A 5,170-nucleotide genomic window follows, 5' to 3' on the forward strand; every position below is an offset into this window, starting at 1 on the left:
ACAGTGAGCGCAAGCTAGATTCAAGTGATTATTACGTTTTGAATATGGATATTTTTCTTACAAAACCGCATCGATTCGTTACAGGAGGCCTTTGTTCACCCCCTGGAGCCGTGCGAGACACTTTTTTATTTAATGGAGGGGCACTTTTTATTTCACTTATTTTGGACTGAAGTACTGCAACATCCGCTGAGTGCCATTAAACAGCTTGAAAGATTAAAGAACATTTTTAATATAACTCTGACTGGATTCGTCTGAAAGAAGAAAGTCATATACACCTAGGATGCCTTGAGGGTGAGTAATTTATGGCCTAATTTTCCTTTTTGGGTGAACTAACCTTTTAATAACAATTTGGCACAGTCAGCATTGGCTAATCAGAGTGTAAGCCAACTTGTCCCACATTTAACATGGCAAATATGCCCCATATATTATAAAACAGATGAGGACCACTTCTGGTTGTAACGCTTGCCACAGCATTGGCTAGTCAGTGTGTAAGCCAACTTGTCCCACATTTGACATGGCAAATATGCCCCATATATTATAAAACAGATGAGGACTATTTCTGGTTGTAACACTTGACAAGTGAGGCCACTTCTTGGATGTAACACTTGACACTGGCTAATTGAAATGGAAACTTGAAATTGTAAATATGGCCTAATAGAATTTGGCTACTTTTAGTAGGATGCAACACCGTTAACTGATGCAGGATGATCTGGATGTGAGTCTTAAGAAGGCTACATACGCAGCAGTTTATTTTTTGAAACATGCTTTTAATGGCAGTTTTTTATATATACAGGTGCATCTCAATAAATTAGAATGTCGTGGAAAAGTTCAGTGTGTGCAGCATAAAAACAGAAGTGCACTATAATGATTGTACTCTTATGGTCACGGTTTCTGTTAATTTGGACTTTGTTTTCCTTTTGCACCATTCCCCTTGTTGTGTTGATTGTATTATTCTGTTCAGGGGCCCGTTCTTTGTACCTCGCTTAATACATCGGAGATGATTTGAAACATGCCAGATCCTCTAATCGTGATAACTGATCTCTGGCTAATTTGGTTCTTCAAAAAATGTGCGGATTTGATTGAAATATCTGGATTAAGCCGTCTAAGATTCCTGCTCGTTCTCGTGTTCCCGTAAAGGGCAGATGTATTGATACTTAAAACCATGCTCAGCAATGCAGCGATAGGCTGGCGGCAAGACAGCAGTGTAATGACATCTTATAAAGGTCCAGAAATTCAAGGTTAAGTTTTTTGTCAGGTGTCTTTTTTTTAATTATAAGGAAACAGCCAAGTTAACAAAACTTTTTTTTTTTTTAATGATTCACGATTTCTAGTATTCGTACAGGCTTTACATTATTATTTCAGTGTTGTAATTAGCAATTCTTGTCATTTTATCTTTGAAGCAGGTTTGTTGTGTGACAGCATTATTTAAAGTTTCCTTAGGGTCAAGATCATGTTATCTGCATCTCCTGCGCTCCATCAAGCCACTCACATAACAGCTGTCAGCACTCAAATTAATGCACGACTCAGATGAACTGTACAGCATGTTTGTAAGACTCTAATACATTTATAAAGCAATTATTTTATCACAAATAAATCTTTCAATGTGTAAAACTGGCTGTGTCTGTAGTATTATATATTACACAACATTATGATAATATTTTCAAATTAATTTTTAAATTATTATTATTTTAAATAACACTTAATTTCCACTTCATTTCCAGCGATATCGTCGACTTGATTGCACAGACAATATTTAAACTGAACTGAGCTGGATGATGACATCACTGAATTCAATGATGAACTGCCTTTAACTGAAAAATTAGTGTTTACTATTGTCATTTTGCATTATTGACACACTATTTTCCAGGTCCATAATTAAGCTTATGGACCTGTTGCTATGACAGCAAGTCCAGGATGAGCTTCGAAGAACCAAATAATCCAAGATCATGTCAAATCGTCAACAATCAAATCCAGCTAACTGAGTAAGCGACGTACGAAGAATGGGCCCCAGGTGTACCTAGTTAATTATCCTTGTTTGTTCTGAGTACTTAAGTTCCTGTATGTTCACTTTGAGTTTGTCTGGTCTTACGTCTACATGTCTTAAATTTTGCTGTGCTACATTGTGTTTGTTGGATTTACCCTTGTTGGATTACAGACTTATGATATATAACCTTTCATCTTCGTTGTGCGCTCTTTAACACAGCGTAGCTATGACACTCACAGACTTACTGTGTAGGTACAGTCTGAGTGAGAAGCATTTAAGTTCAAACTTGTGAAGTAGGGATGTCAACGATTAATCGATGATCGATTAATTGTCGATACATTTCCCTTCCGCATCACAGTAAGAGATGCGAAAACAGTGATAAAAAGTAAGAGTAAGATTTTCCTCTAATAAACAAAGCTTTTATACCACATTTGTCATAATCAGAGCTTATAATCTGTGTGCAAAAATAAAAGTAAACACTTTTGCAGATTATATCTTAGGCCTACTCCAAAAATGGATTTTTTTATGTTTCAGCTGTTCGATCGCGCCAGCGCCTGGCGCACACACACCCCACATATTCTAGCAATTCAAACTTACATCGCAGTCTGTTCATTATCAAAATAAAATACAGTCAACCAAACATACATTTGGATTTGTGCCGAATGAGACACGAGTAATAACCTCCAAATACATCTAGCCAAACCAAATCCAAAATACATCTAGGGAATTATGGATCGCGCCACGGCGAGGCTTTACTTGCCGTGAAGCGGGGGGCAGCGCCGATGGAAGCGGTTCACTGACTGCAGCACAGCCACATGCGCCAGTTACGTTTGGGATCATTTTATTTTAAATGCCATAATGTCAGATTAAAACATTGCAATAGTGTTTTAAAATACAATAATGAGCACCACGAAACCATTTAAAGAGGCGTTCAGCCGGGATAGGAAACAGTCAACAAAGTAAAATGATCTCAAACCTACGGCGTGCTCTCTTCATTTTATCAAATAAATGATCATAATCGCATCTATTCATTTTACAATCTTGCTACTAGCATTTTATTCAGACTAAAACCCCTTTAATTCGGGTGAGAAAGCAGGGGTTTTTTTTGAGTGACTTTTGCACATCCTGTCATGCCGGTGACTGCGTGCTGCTGCAATAGACGCATTTTGCAGCATTAAAGTTAACAATTAATCGATTAATTGATCGTTAATTTAAACGACGATTGATCATGGAAATGATCGAAAATTGACATCCCTATTGTGAAGAACAGTTTTTTAAAGTATTGGAATGTGTCTTTTAATATTTATCTGTTACATTTTAATTGCTGCTTGTGCAAAACTTGGGTCGGAATGATTTTATCAAGTAGGACACAATTCTGGAACTTATTTGAACATTTATGGAGGACATTTTTAAATTTCTCTTTACAATGTTGAGTATTGTTGATGCATAACTCACTTAAGGCTTAGTGTGGCCCAGATAATGTATATTTATAGTTTATTTAGTTCATTATTAGCTAAAATGTGGCTTTGTAGTGGCCTGCTTGTGGACCACTGCCAAATTCCACGCAGTATGTGGGCCGGAGCAAGGTGTCAGATTTGGGCTGGATCTGGGCCAGAATTAAAATCAATGTGGCCTAGATTTGGGTCAGTTCTACTTTATTTCATTTATTTATTTTCATGGATGACATGCGGCCTACCTATGCCTTGCTTGTGGCCCAAATTTGGCAAACAGGAGCAGACCGCCCAAGTGCCATCATTCTTCACAGTATTTGGACCGGAGAAAGGTGTTGGATCTGGGCCAGAATTAAAATCAATGTGGGTAGGTTCTGCTTTATTTGGTTTATTCATGGCTGACATTGAGCCTTATTTTGGCTTGCTCGTGGCCCAAATTTGGCAAACAGGAGCGGACCGCCCAGGTGCTATCATTCCACGCGGTATGTGGGCCAGATGAAAGTGTCAGGTGCGGGCCTGATCTGGGCCTCAGGAATTTTGCTATCTGGGTATAGATTTTAAATACTTTATTTATTTATTTTTTTTCTTACACATTACAATGAAATGATTGCAGGTAAATCATTTTTTCTCTTCCATATAAAATGCTAGAACACATTTTTAACTCACCGGGAAGTCACCCATGTCTCCAACTCACTGAAGCTCTACACAACTGCTCAGTAATCTGCCAAACAGACACACACACAAAAAAATTTATAATACTAATAATAATTACATTCATTCAGATTTTTTTTTAATTTTTTGTATTTATTATTTCCCCACAAAAATGGAATATGAGCAATTTCCCATATTAATCAGGATGTACATGTTGTTAGTATAATATAAATGAATACATCGGTTAATTTAAACTTAAACACTGACCCAATCACAAACTAGTTCCTGGACAATTATTTTTCATCAACTGTATTGTACTTTTTTTTAAATAACTGTTTCAACACTGGAAGATTTGTCAAAGAATGTCTAAAATCATGTACGAAGATACTGGATAGGTAAAAGTGATTCAGTTACAGTAGTGTTGCAGGTCTGATTCACATTGGCTTAAAGATGCAGCTGCTCAGCAGATCAAACATCTTGGGAACACATTATTAATATCTGGGATAAAGACAGATTGTGCTGTTGACTATGATAAAAACAAGCAATATTAAAATAATAATAATAATAAAAGTTTAATACCCCAACTAATGTTCATTCATCAACTCAACATCCTTTGTTTGAATTTGATGGGGGGAAAATTGCATAGTTTGAAAGCTGAAAGCTGTGACTGTGAGTTAAAATATAGCACAAAACATTCAAAATTATTTTTTGTTTATAGTCAAGTTTCTCCACAAAGGTCTCATTCAGACAATATAAGTATATAGCATGTAACTAATCACAAGTGCATCACATATTTTGCTCAACTTGCTTATAGACCATTATAATAATTGTTAACATCAAAACGCATTGAAAAAAGCATTGAAGCTTCTTGTCTTGCCATGAACATTTTGAAACATAATAATTCAGTTATTATGGAGGACTAAACCTGCAAATTTATAAATAAATGTAATTATAGGAAACTTATTAAATTAATAAATTACTTGCTAAAACAAATACAATCAATCTTTTAATTATGTTGGCTTGACAAATCTATATAAACTTATTCCTCTGAGACTTTTTTTTTTTTTTTTTTGTGTTTACTATC

At 35.9% G+C, this 5,170-nt stretch overlaps 1 long non-coding RNA gene across 1 annotated transcript in view; it reads right to left on the reverse strand.

The window, feature by feature from the left end:
* LOC107686506 (uncharacterized) overlaps positions 1-5,170 on the reverse strand; it is a 9,123-nt gene that overhangs the window by 3,346 nt on the left and 607 nt on the right. The window contains exon 2 of the long non-coding RNA XR_001634045.1: positions 4,102-4,156. This is a non-coding gene — a long non-coding RNA (uncharacterized LOC107686506). The remainder of the gene's footprint in view (positions 1-4,101; positions 4,157-5,170) is intronic.

The sequence above is a fragment of the Sinocyclocheilus anshuiensis genome, unplaced genomic scaffold, assembly GCF_001515605.1.
Source record: "Sinocyclocheilus anshuiensis isolate Anshui unplaced genomic scaffold, SAMN03320099.WGS_v1.1 scaffold1657, whole genome shotgun sequence".
NCBI lineage: Eukaryota > Metazoa > Chordata > Actinopteri > Cypriniformes > Cyprinidae > Sinocyclocheilus > Sinocyclocheilus anshuiensis.